We start from the raw sequence: 24673 nt of genomic DNA, 5'->3' as shown, positions 1-24673 counted from the left end.
AGCCTTATTGGGGCTCCCTTGTATGTTACTTCCTGTTTCTCTCTTGCTGCCTTTAAGATTCTTTGTTTGTCTTGGAATTTTGGCAGTTTAATTATAACGTGTCTTTAGGTGGGCCTCTTTGGGTTCCTCTTGATTGAGGCTCTCTTTGTTTCCTGGGTTTGTGTGACATTTTCTCTCATCAAATTAGGGGAGTTTTCCATCATTACTTTTTCAAACAGGTTCTTGCTCTTCTTCTTCTCCTTCTGGTAGCCCTATTATACGGATATTATTACACTTTATATTGTCTTGCATTTCTCTTCATCCCTCTTCATTCTTTCTGAGCCTCTTTTTCTTTTCTTGCTCTTTCTGGGTGTTTTCTTCTACTTTGTCCTCTAGCTCGCTGATCCAATCTTCTGCTTCATAGATCCTGCTTTTGATTCCTTCTGCTGTGTTCTTCAGTTCAGAAATTGTGTTCTTTATTTCCTCTTGGCCCTTGTTAATAGTTTCTATTTCCTTTTTTGTGTTGATATAGTTTGCAGTGAGATTGTTGTAGCTACCCTGTAGTTTCTGGTACCTCATTGTGAGTTCATTGAGCTTCCTGACAATCATTGTCTTGAACTCCATATCTGATAGTTGAGTTGCCTCTATTTTATTTATCATTCTTTCTGAGGTTTTCTCCTTTTCCTTCATTTGGGGATTGTTTATTTGTCTTCTCATTGTTTGTGAGACTCTTCTTGTTAGCTTCTCTTTCTTAAATTGATCTGTTCTGGTTCCCTGGGTTTGTGGTGTGAACTTCCATCGTAGAATACCTGTGAGATTCAGTAGTGCAGTCTCCTTTGTGTATCCTCGTGTTCACAGCTTCCCCCTGCACTTTTTTTGTGATCAGTTGGAGGAGTAGGGCAAAATGGTTTAAGGCAGCAAGACAGTATTTTATGATATTTACAGTAGCAGCCAGGAGAGAAGAGATGGGATATCCTTCAGCTACTTATAGTGTTAACTGTGATCTTCCACCCCGCTAGCCACATTTTAGAAAATATGGAAAGAAGATAAGACTCTTATTGGGGACAAAAGGATTGTTAGTTGTATCTAGAAAGCTGTAGGCTGTGGGAGGTCAGATTCTGAGGTAGGGTGGGAATAAAGATCAGTATATAGGAGTAGTGTGTTAAAGAATAGAGACAACCCCCACAATAATATAGTTTAGGAAATTGCAAAGTGGGCTGAGATCAGGGAGCAGTGTTGTGTAGTATTTATAATTGTATCAGCTAGGTCTTATTTACAGTAATATTAAAGTAACAATCATTTGGCAGAATCTATGAGATCTAGATAACAAGAATAAGAAGTATAGAACCTTGAGAGGTGTTCTAATGGAACACAAATGAAGGACAGTAAATTATCAACACACTGTTGCTAAGATAACAGGGGAAACCTATCAGACAACAGTATAACCAGCCAAGGAAAGAAGATTATACAGAAAGAAAAAATATGAAAATACTATTAAAATAAAAAATGTCAGAAAAGTGAGAAAAAGATAATACAAATTTGAGTGGGGAGGGTTGGGTGGGTAGGCTGGAATGGAAATAAAAGGGAGAAAACTGTACTTGAACAATGATTACAATAAAATAAATAAAGATAATACAAATTTGCAGTAACTTGCAGGCTCCAGAAAAACAAAAAGAAAAAAAAGAAGAAGATGGAATGCAGGAGAGATAAATTTGGAGTGGAAGGAATAATACTGGGATGAAAGGAAGAGAAACATAAGGAATTGAGAGATTTAAATGTAATAAGAATTAAAAAATAAAAAGTCACTTAAAAAAACAAGATAAAATCAATCAAACAATAACAGCAGCCAAAACCCCCCCCAAAACCAAAAAACATAAAAACCCCAACTCTTGTTGGTTTCTAACTGGCCAGACCAGTTTTTCTGGTCTTGCTGGCTTCAGCAGGCTGAGGGGCATTTGGAATGCTTATCACTCTTCCCAGTCAAAACTCAGTCAGTCTTCTGGGTAGTGTCCCCAGGGCCAGCAGGGCACTCTTTCCAGTGCCAATCCAACATCCCTCTGCAGGACCCTGGAAGTGGGTATGGGAGTTCCAGAGCACGCTCTCCGGAGCTTACTGCTAAGGTCTCCCGGGCTCTGGGGCCCCACAGAGCTCCTGTGTCTTTTCCGGATTCAGGGTGCAAGCTCAGGGTATCACAAGGAGACGCGCCCTTCTCCCAAATTTCACCGCGGCAAGCTCTATGTTCTCGTGAAGCACCCGTGTCTTTTCTGGATTCATGGTGCAAGCTCCAGGGATTGCGAAGGGGTGTTCACTTCCACCAGTTTCCCCGTTGTGGGCTTCAGGAACCCCCGAAGCACTGCATTCCTTCCAGGTTCACAGCGTGTGAGTCAGGAATCCTGAAGGGGCACACCCTTCCTCGAATTCACCACCGCAGGCTCCAGAAACCCGTGAATCCCCGCACCCTTTCCTTGTTCAGGGCTATGAGGTCTGGGTTTTTCACAGATCCACACTCCTACTGGCTAAGGGCACGGGCGCACATCCCGGCAGGCCCTGGTCGTGGAGGCTGGGGGCACTCACCCCTCCCAGGGCTATGCGCGGGTGCCTGCAGCCCCTGCATGACTGTCTTCCAGTCCAACCCCCCTCTGTGTGCCTTCAAGCAACAAGGCCTCCCTTGGTGTTGCTCAACCCCCATTGTCTGGGGAGGGAGCAGCAGCTCTGCTCTCCTGGGTGCCCTGAGGCAGACCCAGGAGCACCAGGCCTGGGGGCTGCAACCTCCCTGGTCCCAGAGCTGATCCCTGGGTCCCTGTTGTCCTGAAGTGGTCTCCTTACCATCTGGCTTTCAATGTCCGCTATAATTTTTGATGTCCTGTTTTCATAAATGTTTCGGTAACCTAGGCCCCTTGCTCTGTTTCTTCGCCAATCCGCGAGTTTCTGTCCCCTGCACCACTTTGTCTTTTTAAAGAACCAGTTTTAGGTGTTATTGATCTTCTGTATTGTTTTTCTGCCTTAAATTTCACAGCTCTCTGTTGTCATCTTTATTAATTATTATTTCCCTTTAGTTTTAAGCTTCTTTTCTCTTTTCTATATTTTAAGATAAAAATTTCAGATTGTTGATTTGAGATTTTCCATCTTTTCAAATACAAGCACTAAAGTCTATATATTTTTTCTTTAGTGCTTTAGCTGCCTTCCATAAATTTTGATGAGCTGTATTTTCATTTTCATTCAGTTCAAAATACTTTCTAATTTTCCTGGACACCTTCTCTTTGGCACACATATTATTTAGAAGTACAGTTTCAGTTTCTAAGTTTTTGGAGATTTTTTTTTAAAAAGTTATCTTTTTGTAATTGATTTTTAGTTTAGTTTAATTATGGTCAGAGAGCACACTCTGTGTGATTTCATTCTTTTAAATTTGTTTAGGTTTGTGTTATAATCTAGGATATGATCCCTCTTGATGAATATTCCATGTGCATTTGAAAAGAATTTGCATTCTGTTCTTGTTGGGTGGAATGTTCTATGAATATGGTTGATGATGTTCATTTCTTCCATACCTTTGCTAATTTTGTTTACTTGTTATATTGATTACTGAGAATGGAATATTGAAATCTTAATTGTAGATTTGTCCATTGTATCAGTTTTTGCTTTATGTATTGTGGAGGTCTGTTATGTGGTGTTTACATTTTGTATTCTTAATTATTTTGACTGTTTTATCATTATGTAATGTTCTTCTGTATCCATGCTAATTTTTCTCACTTAGAAATACACTTTGTCTGATATTAATGTACCTACTACTGTTTTCATTAGTGTTTGCATAGCTTATTTACTTTTTATCCTGGTACATTTAACCTGTGAGTGACTTTTGGTCTAAAGCTTATTCTTGCAAGCAGCATGTAGTCAAGTTTTTATTTTTAAAATTTCATTCTGACAGCCACTGGTCTTTAAGTTGTTTGTTTATACCATGAACATTTAATATAACATTTGTATGTTTGTATTTAGGTCTACTATTCTATTACTTGTTTGCTGTTTAATTTCTCTGTTTTGTGTTCCTATGTACTCAGTTTTGGTCCATTTGGAGTATTTGAATTGTTTTTTAGACCTCTTTTTTAATTTATCTACTAAGTTTCAAAAATCATATTTCTGTATTTTCAGTGATTGTTAGAGTTATTATGAAATACGTAACATTTCATTTTGTTCTTAGGATTCTATATTACAACTTCAAATCAAATGTAGAGGCAGCACTCAGAACCACGTGCCCAGAGGAGTGATCCCTAAGCATATGCATAGTGGCCTCTCTCTCAGGCCAGGAGTGTGAAATCAAGACTGTGAGACACTGAGCTGAGCCCAGCTTCCTCATGCTGCTGACCACCATGACCCAGTTTAACAAGGTCCTTCCTATAGGTTCTTGGCCAAGGCCAAGAACAAGATTGCTTCCAAGTACAACTATAAGTTGGAAGAAGATCTTGGCAACTGCATAGATGAGGTGATGGGTATGAGCATTGGCATTAATTTCCATCTGGGCCTGAAAGATGGTTTCATCCTCTGCCAACTCATAAACAATTTCCATCCAGGCTTGGTGAAGAAGGTCAATGAGTCTTGTTATACTGGCCTCAGTTGGAAAATTCTGGCAACTTTATTAAAGTTATTCAGGCTTAGGTATTAAGTTTTGTGACATATTCAAAGCAAACAATCTTTCTAAAAATGGAAACATGACCAAGGTTCAGACTACACTGGTGGCCCTTGCTGGTCTGGCTAAACCAAAAGGGTTCCATAACATCATCAACATTGGTATGACATATGCAGAGAAACAAATATGACATTTTGATGAAGGAAAGTTAAAAGCTGGCCAAAATCAGTGGGTTGCAGCTGGGAACCAACAAATGTGCCGACCAGGCAAGGATGACAGCCTATGGGACAAGGAGGCACCTTTACGATCCCAAAATGCAAGCTCACAAACCCTTTAACCAAACAACAATCAGTGTACAGACAGAAACCAACGAAGGGGCCATCCAGGTGGGATGCTAGTGCCAGGTATCAGAAGAGATATCTACAACCAGAAGCTCACCTTATAGCCAGTAGACAACTTGACAACTTCTCTACAGAAGGGTACTAATAACGTTGCTTCCTAGAAAGGAATCTGTGTGCATGGGTTTGGGCAGCAAGTATATGACCCCAAATCTATGCCACTCTGACAGAACCTGTCATTTACAACAGAAACCAAGGAACAGGAATGAATGGGTCGGAAATCAGTGACAGCAATTATTAGGTACAATACCCAGGTGAGTATGAAGGCAAGGACCAGGATGACTACCCCTGGTAACCCAGGCATTGATTATTAGAGAGGAGTTCAGTACTAAACCTACTGTTTTTATTCAATGAGAATCAAGCTAGTCTTGAGCAATTTTTACCTTGTCCTTCTAAAACACTATTATGCTTATCGTACCTAAAGAATATTGCCTAATATATATTTCTTTTTTGCTTTTTGCTTCTTCTCTAAATAATTACCTTTTCATGCTGTAATAGTTAAATCCTACAGCATAACCAGTAACTTGCATATGAAGTAAAAAAGGAATACTGTGAAAGAGACGTTCTTTTATTACAGATCTATGCATTTATACAATTTTCTACTGAAACTAGTGTTTTCAAACTACAGGAAGCTGCTGCTTCTTCTGCTTCTTCTTCTTCTTCTTCCTTTTTTTTTTTACAGTTTAGTGTCTGGTTTCTTGTAGGCACCACTGCACTTGGACCAGCCACAGTTTAGTGTCTAGTTTCTATGTGGAAGACCAAACTCATGCTTATAACTAAAGGTAGTGTCTGCCAACTAAAGAAGATGCAGCATTTTATAAATTTACATATCAATATTTCCATGGTGTTGTTTGCTAATATTTAAACACCATGATTCATGTGCATTTGTGATTATATGTATATTCATTCTGTCACCCAAGCTGATGAAATCTTTTCTGAGTGGTATTTTTCAAGGAGCATGTACAAAATTGTCCTGTAGACACATGTGCCCTTCCTGTTTGTGCCCATGTATCAGTGTAGTCTTGCTCTGTTTTTGACTGCATTTATTGCTGCATTTTTCAGCATATAAATAAATATTTTCTTGCATTTTTATAAATCCATATTTTCTTGAACACTAAAAAAAAATCAAATGTAGAAACTTTACCACAATGTAAGTACATCAGTCTCCCTATTTATGTTGCCATTGCCTTATGTATTATATCTACTTACATTTAGAACCCTCCCTATAAGACAATGTTATAATCTCTGATTTTAATCGTCACACATATTTAAAAGAACTTAAGCAGAAAAAAATGTCTACTATATTTACATCTTTTCCTTTACTTTCATTCCCAAAATTATCTTTCTATATTTTTGGGGTATCATTTCATAAGTACTTCTTTTAGCATTTTCTTTAGAGCAGGTTTGCTGGTGACAAATCTTTCATTTTTCCTTAATCTAAGAATATGTGTACATTGCCTTCATTCCTAACTGATATTTTAAATGGGTATTGATATCTAGGTTTACAGTTTTTTTCTCTCAGCACAAAAATGTTCCACTTTCTTTTGAACTCCATGTTTTTTTATGAGAAACATGCCATCATTCAAATCACTGTTCCTATATGTGTAATGCATTAATCCTCCAGCACTTTTTTTTTCTTTTTAGTTTTCAGTGTTTGGTTGCGATTTATCAGAGCATGGATTTATTTGGATTTACTGAGTTTCTTAAACCTTGAAACTTATGTCTTTTGCCAGTGTTGGAAAGTTCTTAAAATATTTTTTTCTTCAGCACACTCTTTTTTCCTCTAAGACTGCAGTGATGTGCTTATTAAACCTTTGGAATTGTCTAATAGGTATGAACCTCTTTTTTTATTTTCTAATCTATTCTTATCTCTGTGTTCAGTGTACTTCAATCTACTGTGTTCATTTTTTTATTGCTGTATAACAAATTATCATAAACTAAGTGAGCTAAAACAGTGCATACATTTATTATCTCATAGTTCATGTTGGTCAGGAGTTCAGATACCATTTAAGTTGGACTTCTGCTCTCTGTCTCATATGGCAGCAACAAAGTGTTGGTCTGGCTGTGTTCTTACCTGGAGTCTCAACTGGGGAAGCATTTACTTCCAAGTTCATTCATGTTGTTGCCAGAATTCACTTCTATATTGTATGGAATTCATTTCCAGTTATATGACTTTTTGCTGTCTATAGCTGAAGGCAGCATCCAGATCGCGGAGGCCATCTTCTCTTGACATGTAAGCCTCTCCAGCTGGGCACCCTGAAGAAGAATCTATAGCTTTAGTCGGCTAACAAGATGGAGTTTTATTAAATGTAATTTAATAATAGGTGTCACATCCTATCACTTTTGGCATATTCTGTAGGCTAAAAGTTGGTCGTGTGTCCCACCCACTCTCAAGAGGATGGGATTATACAAAGGCATGAATACCAAAACAAGAAGACAGTGATTACTGAATAGGTCACTTTAGGGTCTGTCTGCCACAGTCCACTCCTATAGCCCTCAGTGATTCACATACCTCCTGTATGAAGATACATCTGTCCTCTCCCAAGTTTCCAGAGTCTCATTCCATTGTAGCATCATTTCATTCCAAAATCTCAAAATCTCAATCAAATCCAGATGGTATAGATGAGGATCCTGGGTTTAATCCATTAAGTACAGCACCCAGGACACAATTTCTTTGCTTCATCTGTGGACCTGAGAAACTAGACACCAGTTATCTGCCACCAAATACACCCAAACTACAATAGTGGTCAGGCACAGGATAGCAGCAGGAGATATTTTGGTTCAAAGTGAGGAAAACAGAAGGTAAAAAAGAGTCACTGTTCCACAAAAGTTCTGCAGTATAGCCAGGCAAATGTTGCCTGGCTAATGTTGCCTTGAATAAGTGTCAAGGACTGGGAATAACAATCCTTGATCATAAGCTCCACCTCTTGGCTCTTATCCCCCAACTCCTCAGTCATTCTTTCTTTCTTTCTTTTATTTTTTATTTTTGTAAAACATATTTTATTGACTATGCTATTACAGTTGTCCCATTTTTCCCCCTTTGCCCCACCTCACCTGGTAACCCCATTCCTTTCGGAAATCCTTCCTGCCTTAGTTCATGTCCATGGGTCATGCATATAAGTTCTTTGGCTACTCCATTTCCTATACTGTTCTTAACATCCCTCTGTCTGCTTTGTACCTACCAATTTGTACTCCTTAATCCCTGCACATTTTCCTCCATTCATCCCGCTCCCCCTCCCAACTGATAACCCTCCAAATGATTTCCATATCCATGATTCTGTTTCTGTTCTGCTTGTTTGTTTAGTTTGTTTTTTAGATTCAAGTGTTGATAGCTGTGAATTTATTGCCATTTTGATGTTCATCATTTTGATCTTTTTCTTATATAATTTCCTTTAACATTTAATATAATAATTACTTGGTGATGATGAACTCTCTTAGCTTTACCTTGTCTTGGAATCACTTTATCTGCCCTTCAATTCTAAGTGATAATTTTCCTGGATAGAGTAATCCAGGAAATCTAGGTTGTTAAGTCCTTGCTTTTCATCAGTTTGAATACCTCTTGTCCATCCCTCCTAGCCTGCAAAGTTTCTTTTGAGAAATCAGCTGATAGTCATATGGGAACACCTTTGTAGGTAACTATATGCTTTTCTCTTGCTGTTTTTAAGATTCTCTCTTCATCTTTAACCTTTGGCATTTTAATTATGATGTATAATTAAATCTTGGAGCAGACCTCTTTGCTTCCATCTTATATAGGAACTCTCTATAAGTTTTCAATTTCTTGCTCTTCCTCTTTTCCTTCTAGCACCCCTAGGATTCAGATGTTGTTATTGTATTAATGTAAGGAGTCCTGGAGGCTCCTTAGCCTATCCTTGTTCTTTTGAATTCTTTTTTTTATTCTGATTGAATGTTCTTTTCTTCCTTATGTTCCAAATCATTGATCTGATTCTTGGCTTCAACCCCTCCACTGTTGGTTCCCTGAAGATTTTTCTTTCTTTCACTTAATGTAACCTTCATTTCTGCCTGGGTCTTTTTTATGCTCTTGAAGTAACCAGTGATTTCCTTGATCATCCTCATAACCAGTGTTTTGAACTCTGCATCTTACAGGTTGCTTATTTCCATTTTGTTTAGTTCTTTTTATGGAGTTTTGTTCTGTTCTTTATTTGGGCCACATTTCTTTGTCTCCTCATTTTGGCAGCATCCCTGAGTTTGCATCTGTATATTAGGTAGATCTGCTTCACTTTCTGTCTTAGTAGCATGCCCTATTATAGAAAAGTGCACCTGTAAGTTGTATGGGATGAGCCTCAGGTAATTGCCATGGTGGGGCAACCCATGTCACCTCTTTCTGGCTCTGTGTGTGGGAGGACTAAGAGAGGGGAAAATGCTGCTGCCAGGCATCTGGGGTTTTGGCTAAGAAAAAGCTATCTCTCAGCACTCACCCTGATACCAATCACTTTACTTTCTCACTGTATGCCAGTGGGGTCCTTCCAGCTTTCTTTCTGGTGCTGAATTCCAAAGGGAGTGAGTGTGAGTAAGTCTCCCATATATTTCAGGATAATGCTGGCCTTGTAAAATGAACTTGGGAGCTTCCCTTCTTAAATTGTCTGGAATAATTTGAGGATAGGTGTTAATTCTTCTTTGATAGTTTGGTAAAATTCACCTGTGAAGACATGCTGTCCAAAAACCAGCTCTTGGTTTCTTCAATCTTTGTATTTTTTATACTCTATTTTGGTTATTTCTGCTCTAATATTTATTATTCTTTTGCTTTCTGCTCCCTTTGTTTTTTTTTTAAGATTGTATTTATTTATTTTTAGAGAGGGAAGGGAGGGAGGGAGAGAGAGAGAGAGAGAAACATCAATGTGCGGTTGCTGGGGGTCATGGCCTGCAACCCAGGCATGTACCCTGACTGGGAATCGAACCTGCGACACTGGTTCACAGCCCGCACTCAATCCACTGAGCTATGCCAGCCAGGGCCTTGGGTTTTGTTTGTTGTTCTTTTTCTAGTTCCTAAGGTGTAAAGTTCATTTTTTATTTGATATTTTTCTTTTTCTTGTGGTAGATCTGTATTACTATGCATTTCTCTCTTTCTCTCTTAGACCTGCTTTCACAGTGCTTCGTAGATTTTGGATTGTGTGTGTTTTTTATATAAGGTACTTTATTGCTGTTCAATTACAGTTGTCTGCATTTTCTCCCTATCACTTCCCCACACCCCAGCCAAACCCACCTCCCTCCCTTGCTTACACCCTCCACCTTGGTTTTGTCCATGTGTCCTTTATAGTAGTTCCTGAAAACCCTTCTCCTCACTGCCCCCCCCCCCCCGCCCATCTCCTCCCCTCTGGCTATTGTTAGGTTGTTCTTAATTTCAGTATCTCTGGTTATATTTTGTTTGCTTTTTTCTTTTGTTGATTATGTTCCAGTTAAAGGTGAGATTATATGGTATTTGTCTTTCACTGCCTGGCTTATTTCACTTAGCATAATGCTCTCCAGTTCCAGTCATGCTGTTGCAAAGGGTAGGAGCTCCTTCCTTCTCTCTGCTGCCATAGAAAAGGAAACCCTAGTGCACTGTTGGTGGGAATGCAGACTGGTGTAGCCACTGTGGAAAACAGTATGGAATTTCCTCAGAAAACTAAAAGTGGAACTACCTTTTGACCCAGCAATTTCACTGCTGGGATTATAACCTAAGAACCCTGAAACACGAATCCAAAAGAACCTATGCACCCCAATGTTCATAGTAGCACAATTTACAATAGCCAAGTGCTGGAAGCAACCTAAGTGCCCATCAGCAAATGAGTGGATCAAAAAAACTATGGTACATTTACACATTGGATTGTGTTTTTATTTTCATTAGTGTCAAGGTATCTTTTGATTTCTACCTTGATCTCATTGTTAACTCATTCATTGTTTAGAAGCATGCCATTTAGCCTCCATGTGTTTGTGTTTTTTAGTTTTTAAAAATCATTTTCTAATTTTATACCATTGTGGTCATAGAGGATGCTTGATAGGATTTCAGTTGTCTTAAATTCATTGACAGTTGTTTCATGGCCAAACATATTGTCTATCCTGGGAAGTGTTCTATGTGCACTTAAAAAGAATTTATATTCTGCTGCTTTGTGGTGAAATGCTCTGAAAATATCATCTCAATCCATCTGGTCCAATGTGTTATTTAAGGCAACTGTTTCCTTGATGAATTTCTGTCTGGAAGACCTATCCATTGATGTCATTGGGGTTTTAAGGTCCCCAAGTATGACTGTATTACTGTAGATATCTTTCTTCATGTCTGTCAATATCTGTTTTATATATTTAGGTGCCCCTATGTTAAAATAATGTTTACATGTTTAATGTATAAATATTTACAAGGGTTATAACCCTTAGTTGGATTAATCCTTTTATCATTATGAAATATCCTTCTTTGTCTCTTACAGCCTTTGTTTTAAAGTTTATTTTGTCAGAATCAAGTTTGACTCCCCAGCTTATTTTTTTTGTCTTCTTTTGCATGCAATGTCTTTTTACATCTTTTTACTTTCAGACTGTGTGTGTGTGTGTGTGTGTGTGTGTATTTGAAGTAGGTCTCTTGTATATACCATATGTATGGGTTTTGTTTTCTTTTTGTTTTTTACATGTATTTCTGTTTATTATGGCAAAATGCCACCTTCTCCACAACAGGAACCAGTAAATTTATTCCCATAATAACTGAGTACAAAACAGGTGTGTTTTACAATGTGAAATAATAAGTAAAAAAGAAAAAAGGAAATTCTTTGCCTGAGCTTTTAACCTTTTCATTTCCTTGTTGACATGTGATGTGGAGCACATTTTTATGTGCTTTTTTGCCATCTTTGTTGGTAAATGTATGTCAAGGTCTTTGGGGTTTTTTTTGTAATAGAAGAGGCTACTTATTGAAGAAACCCAGTTAATCAATTGAAACATATTGTTTTGTTGGGTGGAGCTCAGTATCTGTCACTTTTTTAAATTTAAACTTTATTTTTCAATTATAATTTACATTCAATACTATTTTGTATTATTTTCAGGTTAGTGGTTAGACAACCATATTCTTTACAAATGGTCCCCCTGACATTACAACTGGCCAACTGGCACCATACATCGTTACTACAATATTATTGACTATATACTCTGTATCTTACATCAGGGGTGCCAAACTCATTTTCACCGGGGACCATATCAGCCTCGAAATTGCCCTTAAAGGGCTGAATGTAATTTCAACTCCTTAACAGTTAAGGAGTAGTTACATTTATACAGTCCTAAAATTATTTTGGCCCTTTGAAAGCAACCATGAGGCTGATGTGACCCCTGGTAAAAATGAGTTTGACACCCCTGCTTTACATCCTCATGACTGTTTTGTAACTACCAATTGTATTTCTCAGTTTGGTAATTTTTATCTTTTTAAATATTTCATTTATTTATTTTTAGAGAAAGGAGAGGGGAGAGAGGAAGAGTGGGAAAGAAACATCAATGTGAGAGAGAAACATTGAGTGGTTGCCTCTCACATGGCATCAACAGGGGACATAGCTCACAACCAATCATGTGCCGTGACTGGAAATTGAACCAGTGAACTTTCAGTTTGCAGGCCAGCACTCAAACCACTCAACCACGCCAGTCAGGGTATCATTTTGTTATGTATGTGTGTATGTATGTATGTATGTATTTTTTATTTAATCTGTTGTATTTTTTCCTTTATGATTTAGTCCCCTACTCCCCAAAGTCACTACACGGTTGTCCACGTCTATGAGTTCTTTTTCCTTTTTGCTCAATCCCTCTACCCTCTGTCCTACCCCCCACCACTAGCTGTCATCTACTTTCCATCTGAATATGTCTCTCTTGCTTGTTAGTTCAGTTTGTTCATTAGATTCTACATATAAGTAAAATCATATGGTATTTGTCTTTCTCCAGTTACCTTATTTCACTTAGCATAGTATTCTCCAGGTCTATCCTTACTGTTGCAAATGGTAAAATTTTCTTTTTTATGTCCAAGTAGGACCTTATTGTGTGAATGTCCCATAGTTGTTCTATCCACTTATCTATTGATGGACACTTGGGCTGTTTCCGTATCTTGGCAATTGTAGATAATGCTGCAATGAATATGGGGTGCTTATGTTCTTTCAAATTTGGGAACCTTTCCTCCCCTTGAATTTTATGAAGTAGTTTGGGAAGGAGAGGTGTTAGTTCTTATCAGAATATTTCGTAAAATTCCCCTATCAAGTCATCCAGTTTAGGGCTTTTGTTTGTTGATTACTGTTCCAATTCCACTAGGTGTAATCTGTCTAATCAGATTATCTGGTTCTTCCTGATTTATTTTTGGAAGATTGTATGTTTCTAGTAATTTATCCATTTACCCAGGTTGTCCAGCTTGTTAGCATATACTTGTTCATAATATTTTCTTACAATCCTTTGTATTTCTTTGGTGTCAGTAGTTATTTTTCCTTTTTCATTTCTGATTTTATTTATCTGGTCCTTTCACTTTTTTTCCTGATGAGTCTGGTTAAAGGTTTATCAATCTTGTTTGTCTTTTCAAAAAACCAGCTCTTGGATTCATAGATCTTTTGTATCATTTTTAAGAATCTACTTCATTTATTCCTCCTCTAATCTTTACTATTTCCTTCCTTCTACTCATTTTGGCTTTATTTATTGTTCTTTTTCAAGTTCATTTAAATGTGAAGTTAGATAATTTATTTGAGCTTTTTCTTGATTTTGAGATAATCCTGTAGTGCTTCTCTCTTAGTATTACTTCCCCAGCATCCCACAGATTTGGATTATTGTATCCTCATTTTCATTTGTTTCAAGGTATCTTTTGATTTCTTCCTTGATCTCATTGTTAATCTATTCATTGTTTAATAACATGTTAATTAGCTTCTATGTCTTTGTGTGTTTTTCAGTGTTCTTCTTGTGATTGATTTCTAGTTTCATAGCATTGTGGTCAGAGAAGATGCTTGATATGATTTCAGTCTTATTAAATTTACTGAAACTTGTTTTATGTCCTAACATGTGGTCTATCCTAGAAAACATTCTATGTGCATTTGAAAAGTATGTATGTTCTGGTGAGTTGGGGTGAAATGCTTTGAAGATAGCAATTAAATCCTTTAGATCTACTGTGTCATTTAAGGCCTCTGTCTCCTTGTTGATTATCTGCCTATAAGGTCTGTCCATTGAAGTGATAGGGGTGTTAAAATCTCCATCTATGACTGTATTTCTGTTGATCTCTCTTTATGTCCACCAAGATTTACTTTACATGTTTAGGTGCTCCTATGTTGGGTGCATAAATGTTTACTAGGGTTATATCCTCTCATTAGATTGTTCCCTTTATCATTATGCAGTGTACTTCTTTGTCTTTTTACTATAGCTTTGGTTTTAAAGTCTGTTTTGTTGGATATAAATACTGCCACACCAGCTTTTTTTCTTTTACATTTGCATGAAATACCTTTCTCCATCCCTTTTATCTGTGTGTATCTTTCAATCTGTGATGGGTCTCTTGGAGGCAGAACATGTTGATTTTGTTTTCTTATCCATTCCTCTACCCTCTGTCTTTTGGTTGGAGCATTTAGGCCATTTACATTTGAGGCGATTATTGATAGATACATACATACTATGTAGTGCCTTTTTATTGTTAGACTGTTTTCCTCTGTTTTTTCTTTCCTTTCTCCCCTCCCCCTCCTTCTTCTCCTCCCCCTCCTTCTTCTTCTTTCTTCTTTCTTCTCCTTCTCCTCCTTCTTCCTCCTCCTCCTCCCCCTCCTTCTCCCCCACTCCTCCCTCTCCCTCCCCTCCCCTCTCCCCCTCCCTCTTCTTCTCCTCCTCCCTTTTCTTCTTCTTCTACTTCTCCTCCTCCTCTTCTCCTTCTTCTTCCTTCTTCTTCTTCATCCTCCCTTCCTCCTCCCCCCCTCCCCTCCTCCTTCCTCCACCTCCTCTCCTCCTTCTTCCTCCTCCTCTTCTTCTCCTCCTCCTCCTCCTCCTTCTTCTTTCTTCTTTCTTCTTTTCTTTCTTCTTTTAGCAAGCCCTTTAACATTTGTTGCTGTACTGGTTTGGTGTTAACAAATTCCATTAGCTTTTTCTTGTCTGGGAAGTTCCTTATTTCTCCTCTGATTTTAAATGATAGCCTTGCTGGGTAAAGTAGCCTTGGTTGTAGGTCCTTGCTTTTTAACACCTTGAATATTTCATGCCACTTCCTTCTGGCCTGAAGTGTTTCTGCTGAGAAATCAGATGACAATATAGTTGGGCTCCCTTGTATGTGACTACCTGCTTTTTTCTTGCAGCTTTTAGGATTCTATCCTTGTCTTTAAACCTTGTCATTTTAATTATGATGTGTCTCAGTGTAGGCCTCATTGGGTCCAACTTCTTTGGGCCTTTCAGTGCTCCCTGGACTTGTGTGTGTTTTTCCTTCAATAGATTAGGGAATTTTACAGTCATTATTTCTTCAAAGAGGTTTTCAATTGCTTGCTCACTTAATTCTCCTTCTGGTATTCCCATGATGCAGATATTGTTACACACCACGTTGTCCAAAATGTTTGTAGGGTAAATGGAGGCAGTCTGGCTTCCTCACCCAGGTGTCTGGGTAACTAAGGGAAGCAGTTTTCCCATATCTTTGAATGGGCCTATTAAGTAGTGTTCTCATAGCTTTGGAACTGGGCCTGACAAACTCTTCCCATAACATGAATTGGGCTTGCATGTACAGAATCATGCTATGTTATATATATATTTTTTTGCTTGTTGCCAGCTTTTTTTTTGTCTCTAGTACTTAAGCTGGTAGGGGCTTCTCACTGGAGAGACATGCAGCTTGCAGCTTTCGAGGCTCACCCACCCGTGAATAAGGGCATGCCAAGCATTCCATGGCTCCATGCATTTTCTTCCGTCTCCTCAAATCTAGACTGAACCTGCCAGGCCTTGATTGGCTGTAACACAATGTTACTTAAGCTCACTTCATTTTAATTTTTTTTTCTTTTTGCTGCTCCTCCTGTTTTTTTCTACTTTGTCTTCTAAATCACTGATTTGATCCTCTGCTTCATCTAACCTATTGTTTATCCCTTGCAGTTTATTATTTATTTCATATATTGCATTCTTTATTTATGACTGGTCCTTTTTTATGGTTTCTGTGCCTTTTTTCATGCTGTTAGTATTCTTATAATCATTATTCTAAACTCTCTATATGATGAATTGCTTGCCTCCATTTCATCTAGCTAGCTTCTTCTGAAGAATTCTCTCTCTCTTTTTTTTTTTCATTTGGGGTCTATTTCTTTGTATTACATTTAGCCTGCTTTGTATTTTCTACCTTAGTTTATTAAACTAATCAGTTACTAAATCAATCAGTTGTTGATATAATCAAGCTATAATTGGCAGACTGGCTTAAGCACCACAGAGTGGGGCAGAGTAATGCCTGTGGACCAGAGTATTGCTTCCACTCAGGCTGGTGCCATTCATAGTAGAGTGCTCTGCCTGAGAGTAATGGCTTCTGTAATGTGGGGAATGACTCAGCGCAATGATCCTGGTGGCTGTTCCTTCAGTTTTCTCCCAAGAGCAACCAACCCCTGACTCTGCTAAGGATCTCTAGTCCACTCTGCCCTCCCTTTGCCAGCACCCAGGGTAAGTGGCTGCAAATGAAATTTTGTGGTTTGGCCCATTAAGAGGCTCTCTGCATCTCCAGCTGTCTCTTCCTGGCCAACAGAACCTCTTCTGCTTTTTCAGAATCCAAGCTGGGTGTTATCTGGGTTCCTTTCTGGCTTTGGTGTTCTAGGCTGGGGAGCTCAGCTTGGGTTTTAGACCCCACAATTCTCAAGGGGAATCCCCCAAATCCTGAACTATCCCTCTGGCACTTCAGCTGTCACCTATGGGAGCCCAGCCAACCCACTCACATCTCCTCCACACTCCCTACCAGTCACATTGTGGTGAAGTGGTTTCTTTTATTTGTCTGTGGTTGTAAGGCTTCTCTTCAGTTAGTGTTCATTTGGTTATTTTGGATGATTTCTTTACAACTTAGTTGTAATTCCAAATTGGGCCTGGGGTGACATTAGTGCAGCTTCCACTTATTCCGCCACCATCTTGGATCCCAATTTGGTCATTTAAAAGAATCAGTGGCATGGGAGTAAAAGGCAGAAAACTGTACTTGAACAACAATTAAAATTTTTTAAAAAGTTTTAACAAATAAACAAATAAAAATTCAGGCAATTTCCTTTTGTGTTATTTAAGAATTTTTAATAGATTTCTGATAACTGGCCTTTATAAGGTATGCCTTTTATAAATATTTTTCCTTAGTCTGAGGCTTGTCTTCTCAGTCTCCTGATATTGTCTTTCATGGGACAGTTTTTAATTTTAGTGAAGTTCACCTTATCAATTATTTCTTTCATGGATTATGACTTCAGTGTTGTATCTAAAAAGGCATCACCATACTCAAGGTCATCGAGGTGGACATCACTTTACTCTCTTCTTGATTGCATGGTTTCTGAGGAAAGGTAAGAAGATTTTCCCTTCATGCTTTTTTTCAGGATTTTTTAATAGTATTTTTACCATTAATACAGTATTTTTACCACTATTTTTACTTCCACTATAGTTGCTTTTCTCACTCACCTTACCCCTCCACAACTTCTTTTTTTTTAAAAGATTTTGTTTATTTATTTATTTTTTTAGAGAGGGAAGGGAGGGAGATAGAGAGAGAGAGAGAGAGAGAGAGAGAAACATCAATGTGCGGTTGCTGGGGGTTATGGCCTGCAACCCAGGAATGTACCCTGGCTGGGAATTGAACCTGGGACACTTTGGTTCCCAGCCTGCGCTCAATCCACTGAGCTACGCCAGCCAGGGCTCCTCCACAACTTCTTAAACATGTTTCAAGTTTCCTGGAACACACTTTGTAACATCATGTAAACACAAAGGTTAAATGTTACAAGCCCAAGTGTAAAATGCCTGTTGTGGAAATATACAAGAGGAGAAAGCTAACCTTGGAGGTGATGGTACACATTTTATGAAAAACAACATCTAAGTTAAACATCCTTTTATTGACTTTAGTATGCTTTTAAAAGTCTATGTGGGATTCTGATGTCTGCACATTGGATTTGAAATAACTGAAGACTTTTCCTAGTTTAACATTTTTTGTTAACAATTAATGAATTTGGAGATTTTTAATAACATTTTATAGACATAAACCTAAATCCCTTTTCATTCCTATTGCCATTTCTGTACTTTTATTCTGTCTTTCAAAGCACATATACATATGTATATGTAAATACATAGGAAAACTTGTATTTGGATACACAAAAACTTTAAAGTTTAGTTTTTACTAGATGGAGAATAGAATAGAATGGAAAACATTCTTTGTTTATTCTAAAATCTTCTATACTGTTTCAACGTCTTTTTGTAAGTAGCATGTATTAAGTTTATATTTTTATTAGAAAATATTATATTAGAGTCCAAACAAGTCATTTATTTTTATATCCCCAGGGATTTTCCTAGTAGCTTTGTATTCTTACTCATTTTCTTTGGCTCTTGATTGTTCATTTAAATTTGAAAACTATTGTTTTTACTCATCACTGGGAAATTATTTTTTATTATTTATTTTGTTATTTCTTCCCTTCTATTCCCTCTTTAGATAGGACATGACTAGGCATGACTATTTAAATGGGTGTTAAAAACACCTAGTCCATTTTTCTTGCCTCTAATTTTTTTCTTATAATCTCAAAGCAAATATTCTTTCAATGCCTATATATTAATAACAGATAATACATTTATTAACTGACTGTACTTGGGTTCCAAATGAACAAATCACCACCACCCAGGGAGATGCAGTATTCTAACTGTCCATAAATGAGTCATATGCCCGATTATGTCAGGAACAGTCAGGATTTAGGCAGAATCATATGTCCAATTATTTGAGGTAGAAACCTCACTAAGACAGAGTGGGGATGTGGGGGATGCTGTGCCCACATGATAGGATATTTGTTTCCCAGTGTTATAGGCCATGAAAGTTAGATATAAGACATTAAATAGCATCTTCCAAGCTTCATAGTATGTGGTTAAACCTGGATCCAAAAGGATGGTTGCCTGATAATGGGCACTGGATTATAAAGTAGTAGCTGGAAGGTTGTCCTCAAACAAACATAAAAATGAAATCTACTTTAATAGTCCCTAGGTGCCTTTGTACCTAGTTGAAAATACACAAGTTAAAACAATTTGGCAATCCAAGCCATGGATTATTCCCTACCTCCAGCAATGCTAGCTATGTCACTGAGCTTCTTGCTTTAAAAGATTATATTACCAAGCACAAGGGGAGCCAAGGCAATGTACTATTACCTGAAAGGAACCCCCCAGGTTTGTTATGTCCACCACCAAAGGAAAGACATCCCTCAATGCCAGAGATTCATGAAAAGGAAAGGAAATGCTTATTTAATGCTGTACAGACTTGAAGTAGTGACCTAATGTCTTCATCAAAATCCCAAAGACCCTTAAAACACCCACGAACACTCACAGTCCTTCCTTCCCCCTTTGCCCAGTCTGGGGTACCATATCTCAGGAAAAGAAATAGAAGTCCTCGGCTCAGGCAGCCCCCAGTTCTTCCCAGTAATCCATTTTGGCTGGTAGGCCTCCCTGGATTCCCGGCACCATCAGCTGTGTCTCCAGGATCTCTGCTAAAGCTGGGTGGTGGTTCGCCCTTCTAAAGCTGCGGAGGTCCCCACTCTGGCAATGTTCCTCTGCAGCCCCATTTCCGACTCCTCCCACAATCGGCTGCACTTGCCAGCACTTTCATATCCTTCCAGCTTTACTGGGCTGCCATCGTGATTCTGTGCAGGTGTGACCCCATGCCATGGAGCCAATCTTCTCCAAGATCCCACACAGGTGCTGTAACTCGGGGGACCTGGCCCCCCAGTTACATCTTGGTGAGGAAGTTACTTCCATTCCCCTGGCACAGAGCATGGCCACAGCTATTTAACATATCTATGTAACCAGTTAAAGGTTATAGATGTGTTAAATGACCACACTAGAGGTTAGCTGCAAAGCTGTTGCTGTGCAAAACAGCTCTCAATGGCCCTGCTCCATTTGTCCCTTCCCCCAACCCACATCTGTTTGGGGGGAGGGGTGAGGACATCCTAATATTTCCTGAACACCTTGAGTTCTGGACCCCATTCCAAATCCCTATTTGCCCCCCCCCCCACTCTTGGCTGCACCCTGTTACAATTATATATCTACAATCTTAGCACATTAGCAATCCATTAAGAATACCAAGAAGTGTATAGTATACTACATTTTAGTATGATTACAAACAGAAAATCAATGTTGGCATATAACTTGTAGCTATCTGAGTCAATAACATTTTCACTGACTGGAATGTGCCAGTCATCAGTGTGTACTGGTACACTGGTGATGTCACTCTCACAGGAGAAATAAAATTAAGACCTTTTCAGTCATGAGTACAAAAGGTAGCCTTTCTTAATGTTTGATTTAAGATTATGGAGACTACATACCTTCTCATTGACTTCCCAAGCACTAGTAATATTTATATATACTTACTCAGTTAAATGAAGACAGATTCTATATATTTTCCTATGTAAATATCATTTCTCACTGAGAATACTGCAGTATGTCCTGTTTCCATTCTTTTCTCTAAGTGACATTCCTCTGTTTCATATGACCTTCTGCCAGATATGGGTTCAGCAGCTTACTTCCTCAAAGTGCTGCTCAAATGTCACTTTGAAACAGGGGGTTCTGAGTAGACCCCTGGGGAGTGGGGGAGACTCCAATCCAGGGGAACCTTGATCTGGCACAGAGGCTGCAGTCCCTTGGAAAAGGTGGAAGGGTCAGATTGGAACAGCCAACAGACTGAGATGGGAGGGGTTGCCACAGAGGAGGCATCTAAACAAAGGCAACAATGCTGTATAAACCAGCATGTGTTGTCCTGGCAACCAAGAAGCCAGTGCCTGGTGCCTTCCTAGGGAGGAGCTGTGGAAGACCACTACTGCCCAAGGCAACAGTAAACAGTGTGTGTGGCTCCAGCAGCCCAGAACCTCATCACCTAGTTGGAGGGAGTTTCTACTGAGGCTGAAAAGTCCAAAAAGGTAAAAATGTAACAGGGTGCAGCCAAGAGGGGGGGCCCAAATAGGAATTTGGAATGGGGTCCAGAGCTCAAGGTGTCTAGGAAATATTAGAAAGACGTGTAAGATGTCCTCACCCCTTCCCTCACAACAGGTGTGAGTTGGGGGAAGGGACACATGGAACAGGAACATGCAGGGTGGTTTTGTACAGCTACGGCTTTGCAGCCAACCTCTGGTATGGTCATTTAACATATCTACAACCTTTAACTGGTTTCATAGATATGTTAAATAGTTGTGGACATGCTTTGAGTCAGGGAGAAGGGAGGGACTTCCACCCAAGATGTACCTGGGGGCAGGCCCCCCTGATTATAGCACCTGAGTGACAGCTTGGAGAAGATTGGCTCCATGGCATGGGGCCACACCTTACCAGACTCACGATGGCAGCCCAGTAAAGCTGGAAGGATATGAGAGTGCTGGCAAGTGTAGCTAATTGTGGGAGGAGTTGGAAATGGGGCTGCAGAGGAAGACTGGCATGGGGATTTAAACCCAGACATGGCAACCATTAGAGGGAGGACCGCGTTGCTGTAGCTATGTAAGAGCCACGTGCTTCTGGCAAGAGTGGGGATCTCCACAGCTTGGGTAGGAGGAATCACATGACTTTGCTACAGTGGGGATCCCCGCAGCCATGTGAGGGAGAGGTCCATGCGGTTTTGCCAGCATGCAAACCCCCACAGCTTAGGTAAAAAGGGAACCACGTGGCTTTGCCAGAGTGGGGACTCCTGCAGCCCTGTGAGGGAGAATCACTATGTGGCTTTAGCAGAGAACTGCACTCTACTTTGGCAGAGTGGAACCCCCCCACCCCCCCACAGCTTTGCTGAGAAGAACCATGCAGTTTTGGCCAGAGTGGGGACCCCCACAGCTTTGGTAAAAGAGGACTGCGTCGTTTTGGCCATGTGGCCTGGGAAGCAGGAGAGACTTTGTCTGGAAGAAGGGTGAAAGAACTCTTGACAGGAGGCCATAAGAAGGTGCCACATGGTTTTGGATTAATTGGAGGTCCTGCCTGGATGGTGACACAGCTGATGGTGCTGGGAGCCTGAAACACAGATGTTTGCTTCTTTTCCTCAGATGTGGTATCCCAAATTAGGGCAGGGGGAGAAGGAAGCACTGTGGGCATCTGAGGGTATCCAAAAAGGACTTTGATATTTTAATGAAGACATTAGGTCACTACTTTAAGTCTGTATAGCTTTAAATAAACATTTCCTTTCCTTATCACAAATCTCTGGCATTGAGAGATGTCTTTCTTAAGGCTGTGGACAATCGAACCTAGTGGGGGTCCTTTTGGTAATAGAATGTAGTAGCCCCCTTGGTCCTGTGTGTGTGGGTGTGTTCTGTAACAGTTTTTGGCATCCCTGGGTGGGCCAATAATTGGCCCCCACCCTGGTCTGTTCTGTAACAAAAACACATGTATGGTAGAGGTCAGCAAGCCACAACAGGGGCTGGATGCCCCACCGCAGGCAGACACTTTTGTGTGCCTGTGTGCAGCTGGGAAACTTCTGACCTCTTTCACAAAATAGCGTATCCAGAAGAAGGCAAAGGCAACTGACAAAATGGCCAACATGGGCCCAAATTGGTTGAAAAGCTGGGTACTCCCACAGCACATGGGATTTTGGGAGTGGACTTTAAAACATAACACACACAGAAGTCTCTCTCTTCCCTGTTTCATACCCCTGTGGACAGTGCTCACAGGAGCACTCATGGCCAATGGACACTGGACCTGCTTAAGGTCTGTTCAGAGATTAGGCCTCACGTGGTCAGAAGCCAGCTTGCAGAGGCAGACTCTCATGCTGGGATGTGCCTCACTGGGTGCCAGCCCTTGGCATGCTAAAACCCTGTGCAGCACAGCACATGGGTCTTAGACTGCTTCCATTCTCTTACCCTGAGAGTAGTGGACAGAAGCTACAAGCAACACATGGAGGCATGACCTGGTAATGTTCCTTCACCCCAGATGCATGGGCAGACTCAAGCACTGGGGTCTCACAGATGGAGCATCCCCTGTAATACCGTGGAGTGATCTGGCAATGCATGGCAAACTCAGGAGAAAGAGTGAACTGCAGGAGGCAATGGTGATGCTAAAACCCATAAGGACAGACCAGAGGTAGAGAGAGTCTGAGGATGGAGACCCATTCATGTAGCCGTCTTGAGCTCTGAAAGAACAGGTAAGCAATAATGGGGAACTTCTGCGCATGGATTTGGATTTAATTCTGGGTACAAGGGAATTTCTGTGCTTTGTGAAAGAGGAGGGCTTAGAACAGGGATTCTCCCAGTACCCTCAAATTGGGAATCCTTTTAATAAAAACCTCTTTCTTTCCCCACAAAACTCTGTGTTATGCTTGTATATGGTGGCAAACAGCTGGACCCCAGGCTGACTGGTCATAACTTCAACCTCAAAGATGCCTTTCCACCCACCTAAAGGAGCACCTCCTGCCCACTCACCAGTTTCTTCTGCCTTCCCACAGCATTGATTGCATCCAGATATATTACAATATTGTTTATTGTTTATTGTCTGAGTTATGTGAGCGCAGGAACTTGGTCTATTCAGTTCATTGATGTATCCCCACTGTCTAGAAAGGTACCTGGTTCAAAACAGGCCTTCACAAATATTTGCTGAATAAATGTTAAATGTAAAAAAAAAGCCCCAGTCAATTAAAAAAATAAAAGCACTTCCCTCCAAAGTTTATCATTCATAGAAATTATCAAAACTGATTTCTGGTACTCTAAGATGGTGTCAGAGTAGGAAGGAGCAGACTTGGCTTCCCTCTGCACAGGGGAGAAAATCCTGACCGATCTATGGAGTAGAGAAGCAAGCAACCAAAATACTTCAACATATGTGAAAATAAGGGACCAAGGAATGTGGCAGAACTGAAAAACTGGATCCTAAGAAAAGTGCTGCAACAAGGTAGGGTCCTTGGGACCAGCGAGTGGTCTGGGGGCTGCAGCCCCAGGCCCAGCACCCTCTGCTGGGTTTGCCACAGAGTCCTTGGGAGAGAGCCAGGACAACTGCTCCCTCCCCAGCCAAACAAGGTCTGAGCGGCACTGGGAGGAATCCAGGTGCTAGCAAACACACAAGGGCTGTGAGCACCTTTGGAGGCTGTGGACAATGGAGGGGCTGGGTCTGGCAGCAGGCCCTGACCCCCACAGTCACTGGTCTGGCTGGAGAGTTTGACTGCGGGAGAAGCCAGGCCACTGTGTGGAGCGGCAGACTTGAACGGGAGGAATTTCTCAAGAGGAAGGAGTGAATGGACAGACACTGTTTGGAGAATTCTCTTAAAGTGATCAATCACTCCAGCCTCCCTGCCACCCAGCCAAGGGCACACAGGCACCCCAGTCCACAGCAGTAACCCTGGGAAAAGGCCTGATTCCCACACCCAGGGCGCAGGGCTGAGGAGCCACGTTAGCTTCCCAGAGAGTGTGCGCCACTGACCTAGGAAGAAAAGCCATACCAATCACCCCTCAGTCTGCCTCAGCCAGCAAGAGCAGAAAAACCGGTTTGGCCACTTTGAAACCAAGAGACTTTTTAAATTGATTCTATTTTTTTAAACAATTCTTAATTTTTTAATTTTTATTATTTTTATTCTCTTTTAATTTTCTTTTCCTCTCTTTCCTGC

At 40.2% G+C, this 24673-nt stretch overlaps 1 long non-coding RNA gene and 1 pseudogene across 1 annotated transcript; both read left to right on the top strand.

Annotated features, from left to right (window-relative positions):
• Positions 1-4441: 4441 nt before the first annotated feature.
• On the top strand, positions 4442-5309 carry LOC114512594 (annotated as a pseudogene).
• Positions 5310-22479: 17170 nt separating this feature from the next.
• Positions 22480-23713, top strand: LOC118499336. Its single transcript, XR_004901853.1, has 2 exons — positions 22480-23224; positions 23419-23713. It is a non-coding gene; the product is annotated as an uncharacterized LOC118499336 (long non-coding RNA).
• Positions 23714-24673: the final 960 nt, after the last annotated feature.

This window comes from Phyllostomus discolor, chromosome 3 (genome assembly GCF_004126475.2).
Source record: "Phyllostomus discolor isolate MPI-MPIP mPhyDis1 chromosome 3, mPhyDis1.pri.v3, whole genome shotgun sequence".
Classification (NCBI taxonomy): domain Eukaryota; kingdom Metazoa; phylum Chordata; class Mammalia; order Chiroptera; family Phyllostomidae; genus Phyllostomus; species Phyllostomus discolor.
The sequence above is the reverse complement of the archived record's forward strand: the minus strand, read 5'-3'. Positions and strand labels throughout refer to the sequence as shown.